At 42.3% G+C, this 24,569-nt stretch overlaps 1 protein-coding gene across 3 annotated transcripts in view; it reads left to right on the top strand.

Moving 5' to 3' along the window:
- The window catches only part of LOC6555283 (sterile alpha motif domain-containing protein 5), a 158,721-nt gene that overhangs the window by 1,195 nt on the left and 132,957 nt on the right, over positions 1 to 24,569 (top strand). For all 3 annotated transcript variants that reach the window (XM_026983900.1, XM_026983898.1, XM_026983901.1), the window contains exons 2-3: positions 7,634 to 7,683; positions 14,948 to 15,003. The gene's annotated coding sequence lies outside the window, so the exon portion shown is untranslated. The remainder of the gene's footprint in view (positions 1 to 7,633; positions 7,684 to 14,947; positions 15,004 to 24,569) is intronic.

Below are 24,569 nucleotides of genomic sequence, written 5' to 3'. Positions count from 1 at the left end.
TCCCTCTAATTCTGACTCCTGGCCGGCTTTTTGTTGTTGCTGCCCACAGATTTCCTGACAAATGTTAATTATTTATGCAACACTTCCTCTCTGCATTTTGTTATTGTCCATTTTCACTCCTTTGGCTTGAATTGTATAAACACTTCCTAAATGCCTTGAAAACTTCCTTTCTGAGTTAGAAGAACTTATATCCATTTTATCGAATTGGAAGATATTGTGCAAAATAAGAAACCTATTCTGTAAACCAGATTCTCAGTATTCAGCAAGACATTTTAGAGTTCAAAGACATTTTCAAAGTTCGTCACAATGATTTATTCAAAAGTACTTAGAAACCTATGTACATAAATACTTGATTAATTGCTGTCTAAAGCAATAATTAAACGTCAATTAACAGAACATTGATTATTTCTGTTTTCATAAGACGCTTTCAAAATGTTGCGTCTTATCTGTAGACACTCGACTGAAATGTTTTTTAAACACCTGTCGACTTGCCAGTGTCAAAATAAAACACTAAACTGCCGACTTTAGACGCCGAAATGATGGTTTTTTTAAATCGCGCAATCACACCTTCTTTTACGTTCTCTCCTTTTTATTTGCCTTCATGTTTCGGCCGCTTATCTGTGCTTATAATACGTGTACATTTTCGCTGCGTTCCATATCTCGGTGAATAACTTCATCAGAGAATTAAGCGAAATATGCCTGGCACCTGCCCCCGTGGGCATAACTCAATAATCACATCAAATGTCGCCACTGGACTTGCAGCCGTGCTGCTCCCCTCCAGATGCCCACATCCTGGAGCAGCGGTCGCAACACCTCCTTAAGAGGTGTGTCCACTGATCTCCCTGGTCTCGCTGGTCTCGCTGGTCTCCTCAACTCCCAGATCTTGGCTGCCCAGCTCCTCAGCCCCCCAGTTCCCCAGCTAATGCCGCACAGCTGCGCGCCATTTAAGTCGCTGACAAGTGTTTTGCCGGCATCTCCGGAATGCGACGGATACGGTGGCGAGGTGAGGAGAGCCCAGAAAGAATGGTTCCTGCTGCCACAGAAGCCGCAGCAAAAAGTGGCAGCCAACATTGCTACCAATTATGCGATAAGCGAGGGGAGTACTCTTCGCAGCTCCACAGCTCCACAGCTGATGCCATTCCACCTTACAATTGTGAGAAAAGTTTAGGCAAATACAGTGCGGGTTAGCAAATTAGATGCTTTAATTTTTGCGATATTTCTGACTTCAGTTTTGATATTCGAAAAGCCTTTATTTGTTCTTTGTTGAACACTTTAATGGACCCCATTTAGTTGTGGGCAAACAACACATAATTGTACATCTACAAAGTGTGCAATTATACGGCGAGTAATTGGTCAAAACAAAATTTACATAAAAGCATAGTTGTCTCGATGACTTTGCACTATCATTAAGAGCCAATGCAAATTTGCTTTGAAATGTATGCAATTATGATTGCAAAATTAGTAGAAAATTCATGGAAATTACCATACCTTTGAAATACATTTAAATTGTTTCACATTAAATGCAGCGCACTACTAAAATCCAGCCAAGGAAAGCAAAAGTCACATCGGCATTTACACTTCCCACACTTTTCAATTAAAATCCATTTTTTTTCGCACTTTGCCAGCAAGTTCGTGCAACTTGCAGGCGAACAACGTGTTAACATGGCCAAAAGCGGTGGGAGACTTGGGCTAATGAAGTGATTAGACTGCGATTTCGCTGATGTTGTTCCCTTTAAGAGTATACGAAAAAAGCATAATAATAATGGAAAAGAAAAAAATGAAATTGGATGGGGAAAACTAACAAAAGGCCGCGTGCGCAGCCATCAAACGAAACGAAAAGCGTGCAACTGCAACAAAAACACCGGCAAGAACAAGAGCAGAGGAATGACCTTATATTGCAACTGCAAGTCAAACAAAGGGCCGCTAATGGGTGGCATTGAGGGGGCAGGAAGGTGTAATCCCTACCGAGGACCGAGCACCGAGCACCGAGTACCGAGAACCGGTCGATGCCCATTGCCCAGTGCCCATCGGATTCCGCTCTCCGAACGGAGCGGCTACTGCGGGGCAATTGGGCCAAAAGCATAAAAATCAGTCAAGAGTCGCCTCCGCCAACTCCGCTCAGCATTAAAAGCGACAAACAAACAAACAGACGGACACTGAGCCAAAAAAAAGATGTATCGCCATAAAGATAATCACAGATATAAAGTGGGATTTATGGTACTGATAGGCATACATATATATCTTTATATTTCAGTGGTAAAATGTAGCTTCGAAACACAATAAATCATACGCGGAAAAGTTGGTGAAGATTATAATATTCTCTTTAAAAATGCTATACACTTTACTGTTGATAGTTTAAAATGTGGGATAAAAATGATATGCTTGGGAAATGGACATTAGAATTCCCTATCTAAACAAATAGTTTGGCACTTAAAGCTTTCGAGTTCCTAAAGTTATAGAGCGAGCCTTAAAGGTATTACCCTTGTCATTTCTTGCCGTGGACAAACAGGAGTGCAACTCCCCTACTGGGAATGGAAATGGGAGTGGGACTGTCGACTGGCGGTGGACTGTGGACTGTAGACTGCAGGCTGGGGAATACGAATGGCACTGTGACTGGGCCTCGTACTCGAAATCGCACTCGCAGTGGAGCTGGATCTGGATCTGGACCTGAAACCTGGACCTGGACACTCGCATCCAAAAGGCCGCCCGTGCGAGCGCAGGCAGCGCTAAAATCGATTTTCTCGCAAACTTGGCCAGGACGGGCAGCCGCAGGCCAACAACTACTCGCTGTCCTCGGCCCTCGGTGCTCTGTGCCCTGCTCCACATTGCCTCATTCCCGTTGCCATTCCCATTCCCAATCCCACTCCCAATCCCAGTCCGCCTGCTCCTGAGCCTCCTGTTATTCTGGCTGTAATGGATATGGTCGAGGCGCGCGCGGTTTTCGTACCCGAGATCCTCGTGGATTATGGGGGTATGCTGGGTTTGACCATCAAAATGTAATGGTCAAAAGGAACAACTTTCATTTGCTTGCTTCAAGCCTTAAGATTACAAAAAGAGTTTTTCATCTTCAAACGGAAACTGAGGAATATTCTATGATATTAAAAATGCCGTTTATGGATTCAATGGATTATATTCCTCTCTCTTCCGATAATTGACTTTGAAATTTTTTGTTTAAATCGTTTTTGAAACCAAGAAGGAGAACCAGGTATTTCATAGTCGTAAGTAAGCTCCACTGTGGCTCACTTACTGGTTAATGATGATGCTGCTAATGATGATTCCTTTGATGACGATGGCGATGACGATGATGATGATGACGGTGCGGATGATGATGGGGATGATGCGGCGACCACGGTTTCGCTGATTTCGCTGCTGGGGTCTGCTGGTGCAGCTAAAATTGCAAGTCAAACTGTCGTCGCTCGGCGTTGTTTAGTTGTTTTACCCGTGGCATGGCGCTGCTCCATCCTTCTCACTCCCAGTCTTCTCTCTCCCTCTATCACTCTTTCTCCGCCTTGGTAATTGCAATTGCAATTTTCTCCAACTGCAGCAAGTCCGGCTCCTCGGACTCCATCGCCATCGCCATCTCCATCTGCGGCTCCATCTGTGGCTCCCGCTCATTCTGCTCCTGGGGGTTAGTAAATCTGCAAATTGCATTCGACTAGCGAATTTAGTGGCAACTCGAGTCCGGAGTCCATTGCTCTGAGTTATTTAATTTGGGTTATAAATAAATTTGTTTAAAGCAATAATTCGCCTTCCGCTGCGGGAAGTTAACAAAAGGTAAAAAAAGAAAGGGATAGTTTTCGCTGTAATGTTTGTTCGAGAACTATAAAAAGTTAGTGCTTATTGGATGAGTTTAGGAGAATACCAGAATGCTTCCTACTTAAAAAGTTTGATTGATTACATTTATTCATTGTGTGTTAAAAACATAGAGGAAACATTAAATCCACAGGGGCTTTTGGTCAAGACAAACATTTTGAATAATTGGCAAACTAGTAATAAAGGCAAACATGACTCTCGCTGCACTACATCATCGAAACACACAGTTCTCTTGAAGCTTCCAACCAACCAGCCAACCAATTTATAAATGCAATAATCAGTTCCGAGTGCCGCACTCACTCACTAGCGAATGGTACTAATTGAAATCATATTGCATCCACAGGCTGCCGGTAGAGGGGCAGAGGGTTTTTCAGGGCGGACGGAGATGGAGGTGGAGGTGGGCTGTCAGGAGGCCAAACCAATTCCCGTGAAGAACAACATAATTCGAGGCCAGCAGGGATGAGGGGCGACTATGTGATATGCTGCAGCAGTGCAGCATCCAAGACGGGAATCTACAATCGAGCATCTAGACACGCAAGCAGCAGCAGCAGCAGCAACTGCAGCAGCAACAGCAACAGCATTTGCATTTGGCCCGGACAGCAATTACCGGAGTTGGCTCATGATGTTGGCCTCATGATTCTCGGCTGGCCTGAAGCCTTTGCCACCTGCTTGTCTGGGAAATCTCTTGGTGTCTTCCACTACCCGAGAACCCATCATATTTGCAGACGCGGCCAAGATAATAGCACTAAAGATGCAGTTAGGCAAACTTCAAGTCATTACCAACATTCAACTATATTTGTCTGCACTGCTGCGTTGTGAGGCTTTAAGGCCTTGAGCGCACCTCTTAGAAATTTGAATTCCACAGTTTCCTTATCGTCATGTGTGTGCTATTATCTTGGCCGCCACTGTGGCTGCGTGTGTGTTCCCAGCAGCTTAACTGACGTGACTGTCAATAGAAGGATGGGGCATGGGCGAGGGGCATGAGACGGAGGAGCGCTTCGCGTTTTCATGTTTTTCAAGTTGTCTGCAAACGACACCCAGCGACGTCGCCTTTTGCACTGATTTTTGCCTTGGCGCTGCTCTGCAGGCTCATCAGAGAAAAACAACAACAAATCAACAGCGGCGGGGGCATCAATGACAACCAAACAACAAGCAGCAAACAAAATCACGAATGGAAGATATGGCAGATGTGTCCGACTTGCAGATACCCCTGGTATTACTTGATACATATCTTTTAAAATTGAATATCTCTTCAAATTGAAGCTCTTAAAATGAAAGATATCATTGTATTTCGTGGAAGCGATAGTAAGGCTGAAAACATCTGGTGTATAACTTCTGCATCTTATTGCAATTTTCAAGATCTTAAGTCGAAACACCGTAGCATAAACTATCTGCATTAGATCATAAAACACCTGTTAACATATAGACATCTAGAAAGCCAATATACCTTGTGTACCTATGAGATACAAGGACGATGATGACGACGACATCGTTTTATGGAGGATAGACCTTGGGCTGCATCTTGCAACCCTTTAGGAATCCCTGAACCCATCCCATGCCATATATCCTGTGTATATAAGGATGGAACCCGCATCATCTCATTCAAAAAGAGAGCTTTGCTGCATTTTTCCTTCTTCCTCCGCTGCTCTTGTTGCTCTTCCTGTTGTTGTTGTTGCTGTTGGTGCTGTTGATGTTTTTGTTTATTTTGTGTTCCGAGTTGTTGTTGTTGTTTTTGCCATTGCTTTAATTATTGTTCCGTTTCGTCTGGCATTTGCCGCTGCACTTTTTCTTCATGTTTTTCTGTTGTTTTTTCATCAGTTTTTGTTTTGGTTCTTGTTTTTTTTGTTTTGTTTTTATTTTGTTTTATTGCAGTTCTTCTGCATTTCAGTGATGCGAAGAGCGCGAAAGGAGGGGGTGAAAATAATACAATAGGCGCACCGAATCACTTAAATCATTCACAGCTTGGGGCGGATGTGTAATGGATACGGCTGATTGAAGAGGGAAATAGTCATGTAGAGCACAAATGCATCAGTTGCTGCAAGGTTTTGTTTTTATCGGTGATTTTGATGGCACTTCACCACTAGATTTGATTGGAATTGCATACAATGTGTATAAGAATTCGAACATTTTGCATTGTTTTCTAAAACTATATACTACACGTTAAAAACTACTTCAATAGTCTGATCTAGTCGTGTTTTTAAAGCACTCTCATAGTTTAACTGGGTCTTAAAAGTGGGTTTTAAATTAATTACCATGCTTAGAGAAAAGACCTAGAATTGTTAGTACCTGCTTAAGGTCAGGTACCTGTTATCGAGTGCCCACCGTAAGAGGCTTAGGCCAAAAACCCTGTGCTGCACTCTGCTCAATTGGTTGCGCTCCACTCACTTGATAAGATCGTTGATCCATTAATTCGTTTCGGCGCTCTGTTATTTTTTGTGATCTCTTACCCAAATCCTCTTATTTTTTTCGGACAGTGAATGATGCCAGTTGGTGATTCATTTTCGACTTTTGTGCGATTACTCCTCTCATTGTTTATTCTGTGGGGGAAGATTCTCGCATGTAATTATTTTAAAGCGTTTTCCATTTTTTTTTTTTTTTTGAGTTTTTTTTGCTATTAAATGTCTGTGGAAATGCAATTGCAACGATGCTGCCGACTCTCACCCGTGAACTTCTAAAATCCAAAGCGAGACCCAACCGCCCAAAAACATTTCACTTTTCTTTGTGCAAAACGAGTAAAAACAAAACTCACAAAAAGCAAAAACCAAAAAAAGAAAACTCGAAATGAAATAAAAGAAAAACACAAATAAAATGCAAAAGTTCGAAGCCCCCGGAACGCTTTTGCCGCTTACTTTAACTGCCACGGCAAAAGGAGCAGCAGCAGCAGCAGCAGCAGGAATAATACAAAATAAAAGCCGAACGAAACGAAATAAACAAATCAAAATGGAGGAGGACGAACCACGAATGCAGCCAGGACCTGCTGGAGTTTTCCAGGCTCCTCGCCGAACTGCAACGTTCCAGATACGTTCTCATTGCAGCACGTTGAAAAATAATATTGCCAATACAAATATCAGAGATAGTTGCCATCGAAGGAACTTGCTCAGGATGCAGTATTCTTAATACTTGTAGAATAAAATTTCATTTTATTTCAACATGTAGTCCATTGTGATTCTAATTTATTTTCTATGTATTAGAGCCCAAAAGGGTTAACCAGTATTTTTTCTCTGTGCCGTTGTTAGCCATTTTTGTGTGACTTAAATTGCATTTTATTTCTGCAACGTTGCAAAACATTTATTTACTTTCATGGTTTGTTGAGTATTTGCCAAGCCACAAGGAACTACTGCAACGAAACGACAAGGCATGAAATTCGCCAAGGATAAGCACGATGATGATGTAATGATGACGATGTGGCAGTGGCAGTGGCACAGAACGACGACGTCGGAGTTTCAAACAGGAACTGTTGACTGCTTTTGAACTTGTGCGTCGTCGTCCTCGGCAATTGCATCCTTAGACAATGACGCGTCCATAGAAGGCGGCAGCAGAATGAGAGTTGAATTCACTGAGTTCCAGACATTTTGACAAGCGACAGTCCTCTTTTTTTTATTTTTTATAATTTTGCTGTATTTTTTGGCGGTTCGGCAAGGGTGTGCCTTTAAGTAGCAAGCGAATTTCGCAAAGGGCTTCGGATTGTTATTATATTCATTTTTTGTATAAGTACCCCTTTCAAAAGTTTGTCTTTACAACATTCGAAATTACGAAAAATGATTTTGAGTTTTGAGCGGAAAGTATTAATTCTAATTGTCAAAAATTATTTTTCTTTTAGATTTCGAAGACCAAAATATTGATGATCTAAACTTTAACATTTGACAAATTGTAAGTATCATTCTTAATTATTTAGATACAGTTTTAAGCATATCATACAAGAGGTATCCAAAGCGTCGTTTAGTTAGTGTTAGGTGCATATTTAGCCTTGGAAAATTTGTTTTTGGGGGCGGATTATTCAGATGAAGATTTTTCAACGCGCCGTTCGGATTGAAATTGATGAGGCCTGTGCCCCGAAAGTTGCCTCTGCTGCCGCAATTATGCGCTAATTAAATGCTACATAATTTTTTGAATGCCGAAGACAACTAAGAAATGCATAACATATGTTGTGCAGCCCGAAAACGCTGCGTTCTGCATCTCAAGCCGTCTGGGTATCTCAGGCCAACCAACCCGATGAAGAAGCCGGAGAACCAGAACCACCGCTTTTATGCCCTGTGTCTGGTCTGGGTGAATTGTGGCCTCATGCCTCGGGCTTGGGGCACAAGAAACAATTTTCAGTTGAGGCACACACAAAGAAAAACGAAGCAGCAAGCGGCAGTGGCAGTGGCAGCGGCAGCGGCAGCCATAACCATAACATGTTTTCTTATTAATTATAGTTTACGCAATGCAGGGGACAGGCCGAAGACAACAACAGTCACAGTCACTCAGTGATCGAGACTGGCTGGCAGGAAGCTCGACTTGACCATGTGCTCCTCCTCCAGTTCTTCCTCCTCCGGCTGCAGATCCTCCTCTAAAAAAAAATACAAAAAACTAAAAAGAAAAGAGTTCACTTAATTTGACGCACAAATGTCAGTCACAAGATGTTGTTGAACCGCGTCAGTTGGTCGGCTGGTTGGTTGGTTGGCTTGCAGTTTCTGGGTTCGTTCGCCTTAACAGCCAGGCTGCCTGTCGTTACTTTAGTTGTGAAAATAACTCAATAACTAATCCTTTTTGATGGTAGAAAAAGGGTTGGTTGTTTGCCGAGGGCATTCGGGTAAGTCAAGGCAAAGCGAAGCATGTGGCAGCAGAGCGGACTTGACAATAAAAATTATCATAATTATATTTAAATTAATATGCAACAAGGCCCGAAAAGAAGAAAAATAACCCAAGCCGGCAATTTCCGCGCGCCGGACAAATTACAGGAAATGCCAAACACCAAAGGGGTGCTTCTAGCGGTGTGAGTTTGGTGTTAGTTCACAAACTGTTTATATTAATTAGGAACTCGGAGTAGCTTCACACTCCGCGACGAAGACCATAGAAGTCGCACCCACGCGGGCCCATTGAAGAGACCATTTATGACACAGCCTTCACGGAAGGGGAACGTATTTTATATGAGTGTTTCAGTTGAATGAATTCGATTTCACACCTTTCAATCAATGAAACAGAAACGTACACTTAAAGAATTAAAGTTTCTCATGTACTTTCCATCAGCCATCCCAAATGTTGAAGCATTTTGTAAACATTTTTCTGTAATACAGTTTGTCGATAATCCCGAGCAAGCTTAATGTCATTATCGGTGCTCAAACTTCATCTATTGGCAGTCAAGAAGTTGTTAAGCCCATCGACAGACTGAAGGAGACTTTAAGCCCCTTTCGACTCGGCTTCAGCCAATCGGACCGAACACGATGGTGGGGCAAATTAATCAGGGAGCAAGACAAATAACCAAAACTTGTAACAAATGCGCACGACATTAATTATGCAAACCGAAACAGAAACAAAGAAGAGACAACAAAGCGGACTAAATTGTTCAGTTTGCTTTATCTAAATCATGGTCGGCATTTTAAATATCATTAATCATCGATGCTGATGAGTCAGGCGACGTGAGCAGAGCAAGTCGAGTTCGATCCGAAATTAAATAGAATTTGGCATAAGTTATGCCGAGTTTGAAATTAAATAATTAAAATCACATTGCTAGCGCCGTATGTTGGATTAACTTAATTATTTAATTTATTCCCATCGAGTTGTCATCAAAAATGCAATAAAACAGCCGAAATCCGTAAACTACAAAACATTTGTCAAAGCCGTCCGCTCATCGGGCTGAAATTAAAAATTTGCATAAATTTGCAATTGAATTGCAGAGAGCGTGGGAGTCGACAATATTAGTTTTTAATTGCCATATAAATTATAAATAAATTCACGCTTCTTTCGCGCAGGCACTCGAAACGCGAATAGTTTGCATAAATTATACCACTGAATTCTGCCTGAGTGACTGGCTGACTGGCTGACTGACTGGCTGACTGACACCTGGCGAAAGAATTGGCCCAAAAATGCATGACAATGCAAATTAATTAAAATATTTATAAGCTTGCAACGTACTGCCAAAGGATGTGGTACAGCTAATTGATAATTAAATGAGAAGTGGGAAGAGGGAAAAATAACTCAAATATTTAAAGATTAGTACATTTTTGGATAGGTCGATATTAACTTTTGCATATACAGCGAAAAATATTAGTTCCCACACTAAGCAACACTTGCCATTTGGCTCTGGGCTTCATTAGTTTAACCTCTAAAATTGTTTATTATTTATGACTTTCATTAGGCTTAACTGGTATCCTCTTTTTCAATATTTACAAGCATTTAAGCACTATATAAAAAACAACTAAAACAACAAATGGATAAAGCTTTGTTTACATTACGAAATTCATGTTAGATTTATTGGGTTTTTCGTTTTTATGTCATTATTGCTGCGGGGATGGTCTATAATTTATTTAATGATGCTTTTAATGTGGCTCGATTGGAGTTTATGTTTTTTTGGTTGGTTGGTTGGCTGGTTGGTGGACAGTCATTTTCGCTGGCCATAATAATGGTGTTTAGTGGGGCTTTGGGCTATTTGCATTGCATTTTACCCAACATATGCATAATGAGTTTAATTGTCGGTCCGTTACTTAATTGAATACATTAATAACAAAAGCACCGATCGCGCACCACAGCGATGTGTGTGCTTATGTGGATTACAGGCCGAACAACTCTTGACATTTAAGCCCCGTTTTCAAGTCAAATTAAAAGCAAATAAAAATCCGGCGACAGCGGAAGGGGCCAGCAAGCCACGTTGTTGGCTTCACATACATGGCTAAGAGTCAGCGATTTAGATAGCAATAAAATGCAGCTCACCTCACTGAACTGCACATGCTCCATTACCAATTCAGAAATCTTTAGGCCGTGCGGCTAGTGAGCAATGGGGAATGGGGAATGGGGAAGCATGTTGCAACAACCACGTCAACAACATTAGAGGAGTCACGAACTGCGGCAGGAACACGCTGCAGCGGCAACAGAGCAGCGGCAACCGCAGCAGCGACTGCAGCAAGAGCAATATCAAAAGCAAATGCAACATCGGCAGGAGCAGCAGCAGCAGCAGCTAAATTGTAAACATAAACAAAACATTTATGACTATTTACAGTTGAGCCCAAGACTTGAACTCCAACTGCCATCGGTTTCCATTTTTTTTTCATTTTTTTCAGGGCGGGGGGCTCTTGTACGTGAGCAATATCTCTGGTTGTTGCTGCCGTAGATGTTGCTGATGAAGTTCAATGAGTTTTCGGGTGTGAAAGGGTCAATTGTGTAAATAGAAACGGAAAACTGTGAACAGCAAACACACATCTACAACAGCAGCAGGAGCATAGCAACTAGTCAACCGAAATCGAACAGGGAAAGTGTAGAAGAGGAAAATGCAGGGGAAACAACGGGGTCGAAAGAACTCATAAAAATATCACACGCATATAGGAAAAGCATTTGCGATAAGCATTGCACTATGCAAACAATCAGGGACAAATACAAACAGACAGCGAGCACACACAAACGGGGTACCTAGAACACAGATACAGTGGGCACACGCATAAGTGGATTTCGAATCCAAATTGTTAAGGGTCTTTAACATAGGTTCAAAGTTTTAAAGTTGTACGAAAAATAATAGTAAAACTTTTTTTTTTTGAAGAAAAGTGAACCGTCGAGAAAGTTAGTGCACATCATGTGCCTACTCAAAGACTTTAAAGTTCACATAAATGGTTTTCGTAATTTATTCAATCAAAATCTATTAGCGATTTCGTCCACTTAGCGGGCAATCACTGTTAACAATAAGGTTAAATTGCCATCGAAATTGGGAGTGGGCAATAGATATAGAGAGGGACATAGGGTTTTTATATTGGGCCAGACAGACCGTCGCTTTTTTATGATGCAATTTAACATTGTGTTTAATGCATTTGTAAATAACAATAAATAAAAAACATTTACTACAGCAATCACGATAATGCAGCCAGGGGCATTTTTCAGTTCGGCGGGTGGGGACTGCGATAACGCGATAATGAAGTTGAAGTTTCGAATGCCTCTCACATGGCGAGCTGCTTTATTTGCCTATAGGAAATAAAATTGCCATAAAAACCGTCCCATAAATGCATATAAATTATGACAGAAAATACGATGGTGGGTGATGGGTGATGGGGGGACTTTCAGCGGTAACTGAAGCTCATCTAATCTAAGCCCGGCCTTTTAGTCCAGCTGGTTGAGCATTTGACGAGGCAATTCGGTTTTATAGCTGCCGTCAATTGTCATTATAATCGGGCATTTAATGGCAACTCTTCAGTTGTGGCCCACATGTTTGCTCTTCGCTTTTTCCTCGACTTTTTTTAGGAAAGGCTTCTGCTAATTGATTTTGAAGTGTGGGCTACCATTTGACATGCATAATCTGCATTTAAGTGTCTTGGGCGCCAGCGTTGACAATTGACATGGGATTAGTTTCGGGGTGAACAATAAAAATTAAACCTAAGTGGCTTTGAAAATATAACGAATTTATTGAGCTCCACTGCCAATTCATGTTGTACAATTTTTGAGCTGGGAATTATTACTTTATTGCTTTGAAATGCTGTCAGGGATTTATTTGGATTTTCCTCGCTTTCTTAAAGTTGCAGAAATGTTGCAATAATTTGCTAGAAAATTGCGATGTAAGTTGGATTGGCTTTGTTTACTTACCGTAAAATACCTTGAGCGCAATAGAAAAAATAACTGAATACATTTGGATAATGTTTAAGCCTGTGCCATTTAGATACTCAGTATTTAATCAAAGGTTTGCTCGTGGCTGTCGAGTTTCATCAAAGGTTTCCCGCACTTACAAGCCATTTACATATTTGACTGCCTTCAAGGGTCCTGCGTTAGTCCTTTATCCTGCAGTGCAATCAATGCAGTTCCCCCTTGGTTTTTTTATTGCCTTTTTTCTTAGTATGTGCGTGGCAGGATGCAAATGCAGCAGGATCAACAATAGAGCTGTCAAAGATGCAAATGTCGAGTGTGTGCGTTTTTTTCCAACCTCTAAGTGGGGTTCTCAATCGATTCGCATCCGCAGGCTACTTTAGGACTCATTGTTTTGGCTAGCAAAACAAAAAGCGAACCCCTTCCCATGCGTGTGAGCCTGGGTTAATTGAAACCACTCGCAGAGAGGGCTCAATGTCACATAATACTCAATCAAATTAGGGCTCAAGTTGACTCAAGTAATTAAATCTAAAACCAACAATTGCCGCACTTGAAACCCAAGAAGAGGCAGCCACGGCACGCACACACTTCGTGGGTAAACTAGCCATAAATAGCAACAATTTTCATATTAATTTTCATAATTTTCCAATGTTGACAGCAGAGTAAACACAAATACACGTTGGCAAACAAAGGGCAAGGAACGCAAGGAAAGGAAAGGAGCAGGAAAAAAAGTGTAAGGGATACTCGGACACAGGACAATGGGGGGTAAAACACTGAACCTTGGTCACTTGTTGGTCAACGGCGACCTGCTGTGAGAATGTGAGTGTGTGTGTGTGTGTATCTATGTGGCGACAATTTGCCTAATAACAGTGGGTTAAAAGAGGGGATGGGCAGGAGATCGGGGGTGTTTGCCTTGCCTTTTCAAACCTATTGGGCACCCCGCTCCTGCCTTGCGGTTAGTTTGAACTGTTGACTTTGCGGTGAGCACTTTAAATTGATTAAGTTGAATTTGTCTAGCGGCGCCACCGCCTTGCGGTCTTAACCCACCTGTGCCCCCAGCCCCACAGCACCTCAACCCGTCCATCCCAGTCGGATACTTAATGCCACACAAACTGCAGCTGCTCTTTGATTAATTCACGTGTGGAGTGCGGAATGGTGGAACGGAGTCTGCTCTGCGACTCTGTAACAACTCGTGAGACATTAAAACACTTGAATGCCAAAAAACTTTGCAGCAATTTGTGTCGACTTGGCCAGAAGGAGTTTTCAAGCTAGCGTTTGCGTTCGCGTTCGCGCTCGTCTTTTGCTGAAGCCTCAAACTGTGACTTTTCACGGAGAAAAACATTTCTCAGATATTAATTATTCATTTCAATGTTTTCATACCACAACTGTAATTTTCTATAACACTCCCACAAAAGAGTTGTGCATGAGCATATTAAAGAATTCATTTACATTTACAAGTCATTTTTGCAAAGCCTATCTAAAATGTGGGCTACATTTTTGGTTTCCTATAGTGTCTACTTATTTATAACCCAAAGTATATGCCTTTTTCTCCCTGTATCCCGTCACTTTGTCTGGCTGACTGGGCTGGCAAAAAACTTTCCAAGTCAAGCGTTGAAATTAAACTTTAGAGCGAAATTGTGAGTGCCCCAGACAACAACTAAAGTTACAAGTCACACAACAAAGGCAGTCAAGTGAGCGGACAAGAGACAAGGTCCTGGATACAGGGACAAAGGAGGGGGCAGCTGACAATGAGTTGAGAATGTCATCCCAGCCGAAAATTAATTTTCCAACGCCCAGAAAGAACACACACCTCATCAACTTTGTCATTTTTGCGTATTTTGCTCTTTGCTCCACTTAAAGTTTTTGCCCCTTAAAGAGCTGCTCACCTTGTCGAGCGATTTTTGTGCAACGTCATTTCATGCTTGAACACGACGAGCTGACCAGAAGTTGTTAACTGCGTTGCAAGGAAGATGGCCCGAAATGAAACTTTTGCTGGCCAAACTAACCACAAGATTCCTCTGGCCGGACAGTCTGCCAACTTCTCCGCTTTCCACCTCCACCTCCAGCCTCTTACTTTTAGCCTACACCTACCGATTTTCCACTCTGCTCCTCTGGCAATCATATCAAAGTGTCAATGTACATGGTCAGGCTGCCTTGGACTTGCACTTTGCATTTGGCCAGCACGAAAACAAACTCAAACACGAGAGAAAAGTGTGGTCTAAATGAAGGGGAACTTATGATACTCTAGGAGAGGGTTTAAAAAATACATCACGCTACTTTTATAATATAGTGATAATGATATAGGAGAATAATGTCTAAGCTAAGCATTTTATGTAGATAAGCATTCTAACAATCCATTTTTCTCTTTTCATTTCAGTTGAATTCAAAGCAGACACTGACGCACAAGAGCACCTGTCACTTAGGACATTTGAGGTAAGTTTGTGAAATCCAAATTTAATTTTAATACCTGTTTTCTAGACTGCTTTAATGAATTCCTCTTGATAAATAAGGTTAACATCTTTTTGCACGCTTTTTTTTAATGCAATTACCATTTTGTTGGTTCTTTTCTTAAGCGCTGTAATTAATGTCTTGTGGCCTCGACGTCAAGTGTTCACTGTACTTGGCGAGAGTACCTATTTCAGGCGCTGCAGTTGCCTTCTGCTGAAGAGCCCACCATGTCTGGCATGAGCCTACAATCGACGACGCCTCCACACACTTCACTTGTCTCCCCACTATCCCTGCCTAAAGCCCCCATTTCCCCAATCCCGCCCCTTGCCCCACGCCCCCTTGTCGCCCAGTCACTGTCTTGTCCTGATTCCCGCGCCCCAGCTACAATTGCAATTTGTGCACTTTACGCTGCCAGTTTGAAAATTGTGCACACATTCATGGGGCAGAGTGGGCGGGGAAAGTGTGGGCGGGGTGGCAAGAGTGGGGGCAAAATGGGGAGTCTCAGTCTGAGTGAAATTTTTGTATCTTGGCGAGTTTGCGCGGAAAATGTTCCAACTTGTCGTTGCACTTGAAAAATATTGTCATTTATAAGTTGCTAATAAATTAACATTTATGAAGGTTGCGAACGAACTCTTTGCACCATTTATGAATGATCCAGCTAACAAAGTTAGCCCAACAAGTTGTTAATTTCAATTTCGGTTAAATTTCTTTTGAAATGTACTGCTGCATTTCTCCACCTGTACTCCCGACCAAATCTGCTAGTCATTGTCGACGTTGTCGCCCCAGATGGGAGCGTGCAACTCTAGGTGCATGCCACATAGTTGCTTCTCACTTGAAAAAGTTGCTCATTTTTACACACTTTATTTTTGGTGCACTCCGGGTTTCAGTTCACTTCGGAGTTGAGTTTGGAGTTTGGGTTTTTGGCTTCGATCGCTGTTCCCTTGTTGCACTTACAACTTGGAACATTGTTTCAGCACTTAAGCGACACACACACACACATGAACGGCGACCAGGTGAAAGAGGGGCCAGAGGTGGAGGCGCAACTGATTGAGGGGGATCGGTATCCACAAAAAAGTAGGAGGAGGAGAGGAGAGCGGGAAGAGATGAGCAGCAGCTATACACTGCCCCCCACAGAGATGTGTGCGCTCAAATGTTTAAACATTGTGGCAGCCGCAGGAAAAAGTGGGAGGGGTTTCCCCACAAAAGCAATCCCAAAAACTGAACCCAAACTGAACCAATCCACACACACACGCACACACAGATTCAGATTGGACCAAACACGCTCACACACACACACATACATACAGCGAAAGCAACGAGATGCTGCAGCCTTTTGTTTGAAGTTTGTCTTCGAATGGAAAACTTTTGTGAAAATTAATTACGAATTCGTGAGGTCAATCGTTTTTCGGTGATAATCGAGTGGGTGCCAAGCTCAGGAGGGTATTTTCCTGGGTACGAGTTTATGGGTGGGGACAGGTTGTTTAAAAGCGCCTTACAGCAGGGGGCGGCAGTCCCCCCTTCTGTCCATTCCCCCCTCACCACGTCTCTTTTTTGGATGCCATGCTGAGTGTGTGCGAGTTTGAGTGCATTTTTGTATTCCCACTTTCTCCTTGGGATTTTCCAAAACACTGCCTCATCATGCCATGTGGGTTTCTTTGAATACTCTTTACTAAATACTAAAGATTACTTTTTAAATAATATAATTTAATATTTAGCTTTTATTTGTTGTGCAGCTTAATACCAAGTGCATTTATAAGTCTAGCTTCCCTAAAGTTCTACTCTTCAGTGTTTGGCATTTCGGTTTTTTTGTGCTGTTGGCTAATAATTTGGTAATTTGCAGTTTTGTTGTCGTCAACATTGTCGTGCCAAAGATTTTATAATTTTCCCCGGATTTTCGGAAGTGGCTCCCACTGCTGCTGCTGCTGCTACTGCTGCTGTGGCAAAGTTGCTGCTGTGCTGCAATTTCTGTTGCTGCTGCTGTTGCATTTTGCATAATTTTCCATTTGGTTGTGGCTTGGGCTTGTTGCGTGTCTGCCCCGGCAAGTCGTGAGGCGTAATTAAAGAGTTTATTTTATGATTTGCGGTTCGTTGATGCCGCTGCTGTTGCTTTTGCTGTTGCTGTTGCAGCAGCTTCTTCTACTCCTTGCTGGATGCCTGGGTGGCCCGAAAGTCGAAGTTGATTTTCCAGATGAGCGTCTTTTTTCCCAAAGGTGCCTCGCAGCCACTCGGGCATGGCATGCAGGCAGCCTGGCATTGAGGATCCGAGGAGCTAAGGAGTGAGTAGTCCCAGCCAGCCGGGCTGAGGCAGCCTTTGACGTTGTCATCGCACTTGTCAGCGGCACGACATTGTCCCCGCAAATCCCCGAACCGAAAACGTTTTCGTGTCCTTTGCCAGGGCCTCGAGCCATTCGATGATGCTGTGTCGTCGTCTTGTTTGCTTTGGCATATTGGGGAGACATCCTCGACAGGCACTAATTTTAACTAAATAACTTTGATGAGTTGGCTTTCGGGTGGGCCGTAAGGCTTAAGGCCAACCGAAAACCTTTGCTCTTGGAACTCGAGCTTAACCTTTGTTTAACCTTTCTTAAGCTGCAATCGTTACATTTTTTTTTTGGTTTTTTTGTTTTTTTGTTTTGTGCGCCCAACAACATATTTGTTTAGGTGCTCGATGGGCTGTCCTTTAGGAAAGGATTGTATTTGTATATTTAATATATTCAACACACATATGGCGTCGACTGCAAACCGAAAAACCCCTGCCTAAATGCTTTAATTAAATGAAATCTCATGGTTTTCGGTTGGATCAAGGGGATGGGCGGGGGGATACAGGACATTGGCCGGTCCTGTAACACGTTTCACAGTTGCACGCACAACTATGCGAGATGCTGGTCCTTCGAGGACGAAGGATGGAGTCGGGGTAATGGCGGAGCACCCATGGAACCCATGGAACCCATGGAGGGTTGTCAGAGGTCTGGCATTCAAAAATTGAAAAACCAAAATTTAAGCTGGGCCAGCTTTTTGAATTTATGACCAAATGGCACACACTCACATGGAATACGCATGGGAATGCATGTAAAAACTATAAAGGATCAGCCAGGCCATATAACATAGGGTAAGGGGTGCTGGGCTGGGTTGGGGGTAGTTTTTGCCTGCCATTTTTGGGGTGGCGATTGCGTAACACCACGTAATGGCATGAGCACCGAACATATATTATATGCGGCGGGACAGAAGGGAGCATCTCCATTTAGGAATGGAAAATACATTTGATTAAAAGTTGATAAATTACCTCTAATACATTAGAGCGGACATGAAATCGGAATTGGCTCGCTTGTGTAGCGAAAAACTACTCAAAGTGCCTTAGTTGTACTTAAATAGGCGGGATAAAAAGGCTTTCAATCGGATATTAAATTTGTTAAATTTGTACCTTTCCCTTATATAAATTCCACAGAAATCACTATTTGCTCATTGCCCGAAATACTTATTCCAGAATTAATAGCAAAACGAGGGCACAACCCATTTTAAGAAGTGCAAAGAGAGGAATCGTGTTCATTTCCTGGCAATTCCGAAAGATAATTCTCCGTACCACTTTCTAATTACTTTGTGCCGCTTCCTCCCACCACAAATCCCCTTCGATTGCTGCACTTTCGATGCCCAGTTACCTAAGCAGGTATTTCGCATTGGCTCAATGAAGATACATGCCTTGGCAATGGACGGCACACTCTCTCCTTTAATCCCAAAACCAAAATCGGAGACTGGAGGAACGAGACATGCCTCCTATCTCCATCTGCTGGCATAATGTGACACGTTTCGGGGTTGTTTTCTAATCCCAAACCGAAGCTAGGCCAGAACGCAGAGAGTGGGCTCTTGGGCCAGGGGAATGTGCTACAACCTGACACTCTGGTGTCGGAGTTGTGAAATCAGGCAGCAAAAATTGCTCGGCTTACCTGAGCAGCAGAAGCAGCAGCAACCAGCAGCAGCAGCAGCATCAGCATCAGCATCAGCTCTTCATATGCCATATGTATCCTAGGGATACGGCCGAAGCAGCAGCTGTAAGATGGACACACAAAAAGACAATTATTCATGTATGCATTGGACTATAATGCTCTGCTCAGCTTGAAACTCACCTGAATGGCTTGAATAGCTTGAATGGCCATGCAGCATTTCACTTTGCATTATGTAAAACATTTTCACAGGCGACAAACATTTGCATGATTAACCATAATTGAAAATCCGAAAGAGACAACGGCGGTGGCGATGTCGGTGGCAGTGGCAACTGCTGCCTTCCTGGATCGTAAGTCCAATCAGTAGCGCTCCATTCAACTCAATTTATCTACGCATGCCAGGCAGCCAACCTTCGGATTTCAGATTTCGGATTTCTCAGCTCCTCAGCTCCCAATTCCCCAACTGCCTTGTCAGTAGTGAGTCATTTCAGCTCGGTTTAGTTCAGCCAACTTGAGTGGAGTCACCTACGGTTGGGTGGAGATTTGCTTTTCCGACTTTCGGTGCTCTTTTCCCATTTGGAGTCCACGCCCATTTCGGCTGCCTTGAAATGCGATGAGGTTGGTCTCATTTCTTCTTGGGGTCCACTAGGGTTGACTTTCATAGGTTCAGCTCGAAAATTGCTAGAAAGTTGAGAGCCTATCATCGTGCAATAATTATAGCCATAATTTATGGTCAGGCCAAACTCGAGCTTAATAAAGCAATTTTGTAAATATTTCACGGTGCTTTGATTAATTTAATAAATAGTCTTAGCTACCCGATTCGTTTAACTTAAAATACGTTGTGTAAAAATGAATTAAATTTTGTTTTGCTCCTGAGTAGGTGTAATTGAAATTCAGGGCAACTTAAAAATATATTTTTGTCGAAATTATTGATGTGAAACTTTTTGGAAAAAGAACCCGTTTCAAATGGGAATTTCGTGCTTTTACCAGACCGACCGCTTTGACCCGTAACTGTAATTTGAAACTCATTCATAATTGAATCTCGGTATGTTGGGCTGAGGAAAATGCTTCCTGCTCATTAATGTTGCAGAAGGCAAAGGTAAGGAGTGGTATTGCGGCAAAGGTAATCAGTCAAGTGCAACTTTTTCCAGGTCTTGCCTCATTTTCAGCCCGATGAATGCCAGTGGCTTTTGTTCTTTGGGGGCTAATGGAAGGCTTCCTGTTTAGACGGGGTTTTGTTGCTTTAATTAGTTGATCGCACGTGATAGGGCCAGCAGCAGTGCTCTACCTAAACCCTTGCCTTTACCTGCTAACCAACTAAGCCACTATCTCTCTCGCTTTGGTTGTTATATTAGCACTTGTCCAGCTTTAAATTGCTTGTAAAGATTATCTATGGAAAACTCACACTCAATTTGCGCTCTCCAACTTCGGCGTGCATATATGAGGCAGTAATCTGTGCAAAATCTTAAGTAGCTTACAATGAGGGGCGTTCGTTGTGGCCTGGCCCGAAGACAATGCAGATTGCAAATGGTGGTGATGGTGGAGCTGGTGGGGGTTTGGTTTGGCAATACCACCATCTATACATATATATGCTACACTTGACCGTCCAGCAGACATTCTCTATCCTTGTAAGCCAAAGGATACATAAATTGCAGATGTGCGGAGTCCAAGGAGCGGACAGAAATTGCTTGGCAAATGCACAGCTGTTGCCAACAAATCTACAAGCAATTCGAGTTTCAACTGAAATAACAATAATACCCCCACTCACACACACTAGCACACACACACACACACTAACACACGTATTGAAGCAACAGCAGTTGTTGCTTCCGTTTCATGTCCTTGTCGCTCCTTATTGCCTCTGCTGCTGTTCTAGTTATCCTTGTTCTTGTAGTTGCTGTTGCCGGCTAGTTGTCCTTCCTTCGTCCGTTTGTTTGTAATTTGATGCGCGCTTTTAGTTAATTGTGGCATCAGGACATGAACATTTCGGGCTATGCGCAATAACTAAGCCTCTTTCGCTAGCGCCTTCTCAGTCGCACTGTGGTGACACTGGCGGTACAGTGAAGTTCATTCATATAGGTTCTGAGAAACTTAAATTTTTCATACAAAAAAATTATACCACAAAGTTCTTTAACATTTTCAAAGTCTTTCGAGGATGTGTACAAATTTGAGACTAATTGAACAAAATATTACATTTCAGCGAAGAAACATATAGTTTTGAAACGCACTGCACCTACGTGTGCATAACTTCTGTGAATTGTCGGCCAAGTGACATTTTGTCGCAGTTGTTGCTGCCAAAGTGGGTTGGCCACTCTTATTTCTCGGCTTTTGATCGCTTTGTTGGCCAAAACCGAAACGAGGTTGGGGCAAATTGGGTTTTAAATTTGCGATGCACTTGTCACCCATGCCCAACCTGCCTGGCATATTTTAGTTAATTAATTTTGTGGTCAAGTGCACGCAAATCGTCTGATACGGATCCCACAAATATATACGCCTGACTTTGATTGGCAAGTGATTTTGAGTTGTCTGGGCGGTTTTTGCAGCCTTCGATGGGTGGAATGTCATAGCCCCTTTCTGGATTTAATTGCATTTGCCAAATGCTGAAAAGGTGAAATGAAGCCTATTAGACTCTCTGTTGCTGGAATGTTTTTGTGTGAATTTATGTGAATTTAAAACCAATGCATTCTGCATTATTGCTCACAAATTCACACACAACCAATAGAGTATAATTGGAAATTGCGGTTGTCCTTTCATGTCAGATGGGTTGGCAAGTGGCTGCTGCTTTCTCAATTCATCTTTTGGTTATTATCAATTATCAAAAAGATGAGCCAAAATAATTGATGTCAATTCGCATCTTACTATGCAATAAATTTGGGAATATTCCAGTTGGGAATTATGGAAAATATAATTATTTATTGGTTTTTTTAAACCAACTTTTTCATATTCATTTTGGTTTATAGCATGGGATATAAATATACCAGCTCATAAATGTCTAATATATGAAATATTAAACTTGCTATTGAGATTTTGAATGCGAGTGTAGCCTGATTAATTAATTAATACAACCTTACTTCCGCTGAAAGCTCAAATGGCCTTGCCCAAATCAAGCCAAAATGTTGAAGCCACTTCAGTTTTCAGTTTACCCCGATTTTCTCATGCTCTTAACCCGTGCTCATTACTAATTGAAGCACTTTACGAAAGTTACAAATTTACAATATTTTTCGCCGTAATTATGCTTGGCATATGCGCGCATTTCAACAAGTTTTGGGCCATCCAACAACCCCTCGAAATCGGGGTTAAAAATGTATCGAAGCACGAGTTTCCATCACCCTCAACACTTTTCCACATGCAAAACGAATGGAGTGGAGTGGAGGCCAAACCCACTTGACCAGTCGGACATCGTCCGGGAGTCACATTAGTCATCTTTGGCTAAACGCTATTTGGGTTTCGCATTTCAGACTTTTTTGCTGGATGCTGCGAATGCTGCCCTTCTTTTATTGGGTTTCTCGAGTGCGACTCGATGGGTTGGGGGTCTTGGGTCCACTGATTAGCGTTTTGCATGCGAAATGCATAAATCACTTTGGAGGCGCGGAGAAAACGAGTGGAAAAATGACAAAAAAAAAAGTAAATGGCTGCAATTGCCATTTGGTCTGCGGCAACGTCGTTGACATTTTTATTGCCTGAGAAAATAGAATTTTTTCTTTATTTACTCGTAGCTCTAGTTGCATATCTCTTTTATTTGTACGATGAAAAACAAGATTTAGCTGCATAAATTTCGTTTTTATCGCAACTAAATGGCCGCAAATGCTCAGCGGCTGATGTGCTGGGCTAAATAAAATATATTGGCAATAAATAATACTACAAATTTAAGGCTGGGAGGAAAATGTCAGTGGAAGGAAGTCCTTGCCAGTGGGCGTTGATCTCAATGGTCAAGTCATAAAAGCTGAATATGCAGGGCATGAATCATGGCCTATAATAAAATTAACTGATTGTTAAGGGGGAATAAAAAATGTAACTCGACGAGGAACCAAATTAAAGAGCAGGGGAACATGAAGTGGTTAAATATACATATATGGTCTTAAAGATTAAGAGCCGTGATTACAACCGTTTTATGTTAGAGATAAATAAAAGTAAAACTGCAATTAAGAATAAAATATTGTTTAAATCTCTTACTGCAGTTAAAGTGATAGTTATTTTCTAATTACTCGTTATTCCGCAATTACGTAGGCAATAATATAAATATTTAGTGGCGGCCCGCCCTCAAGAAGATCCAGCGTTTTTTCTCCACCATAACTTTTGGCCCTTTTTTCCGCTCCTAATATGCAGCATAAAGTCGTAACTTAATTTACTGCTGGAGGAGGAACGTCTACTGCTGTGAACAGGAAAAGCTGGAGCCATGGCTAAAAGTGTAATAAGGAAAAGTCTTTTACTAATTGAGGCCAAAGAAGCAGCGGCACAAATTATGAGCACGAAAAGAAAATAATAATTTTATTTTACAGTTTTTTTTGTGCTTTGTTTTTGCCGTTGCTATTTGCTCCTTAATAGCCGTCAAGATTCTGGGAAAGAAATAAAGCAAACGGCGCAAGGCACACAGAAGAGCCAAAGATGAACCCTTTTCTCAGGCTCCCCAAATGTGCGCAAGCGTTGAGCTGTGAAAAGGCACAACAGCAACACCGCAGCAACGGCAACAGCAGCAGCAGCAGCAGCACTGCAACAGCAACAAGAAGTGGCAGCAGCAACAGCGACGCGAGGCAGCCAAGTGAAGTGGCGTGTGGCGTCATCAGGTTGCAGATGCTGCTGCTGCTGCTGCTCCCTGGCCGCCTGAAAAAAATGCGTTCTACTTAATGTTGCATGCATTTATAGCAAATATTTCCCATGCCCCACGCCTTGGCCTGCCCACAATTGCTAATGATGCAGGAGCAGTTCAGCAGAAGGAGCGACTCAAGGAGCTGCACCTAAACAAAAAATTATTAAAAAAGGGAATCAAAAGTTCATTACAATAAGAATATTGTATAAGATTCATAAAAAAATATGTATGAATCTTATTAAGTATCGTCTTCAAACAGTATTTATTTGGAAATCCATATTCGCAAGTTGGATGAGTGCTAAATGCATAATGAAACCCTTTTTGTTTGAGTGTAACCTTCGCTGGGTGCCACATCTCATAGAGATCCCAATCCCAGCTGCTGCCGCTCCTGCCAGTGCAACTTAGTTGGCGCTCTTGTCATTAAGCAGCGCAGCATTTACAGTTCTTGCCCGCTGGCTCCACTGAGCTTGGCTTACTGCTTTTCGATTTAACTGCTGATAGCTTTTGAAGTTAGAGTAAGTTACGTAGTGCACTTGGCGCACACTTATCTATCATTATCATCAGTAACACACACACACACGCACATCGTGGCAACTTTTCTATTACGCTGCAAACTGCACTTATCGTCATCATCAGCAGCAGAAGCAGAAGCAGCAGCAGTATCTGCAACAGCAGGCGCAGCAGCAACATCTCTACTTCAAGTGCAGAAGCAGCAAGTCGATGATGACGATGCATCCGAGGAAGGAAGCGAGGAAGCACTGGGTCGGGTAACGTCCACTCTAATCACTGTATGCATCAGGCTTGAT

This window comes from Drosophila erecta, unplaced genomic scaffold, assembly GCF_003286155.1.
Source record: "Drosophila erecta strain 14021-0224.00,06,07 unplaced genomic scaffold, DereRS2 tig00000000-arrow-pilon, whole genome shotgun sequence".
Taxonomy (NCBI): domain Eukaryota; kingdom Metazoa; phylum Arthropoda; class Insecta; order Diptera; family Drosophilidae; genus Drosophila; species Drosophila erecta.
The sequence above is the reverse complement of the archived record's forward strand: the minus strand, read 5'-3'. Positions and strand labels throughout refer to the sequence as shown.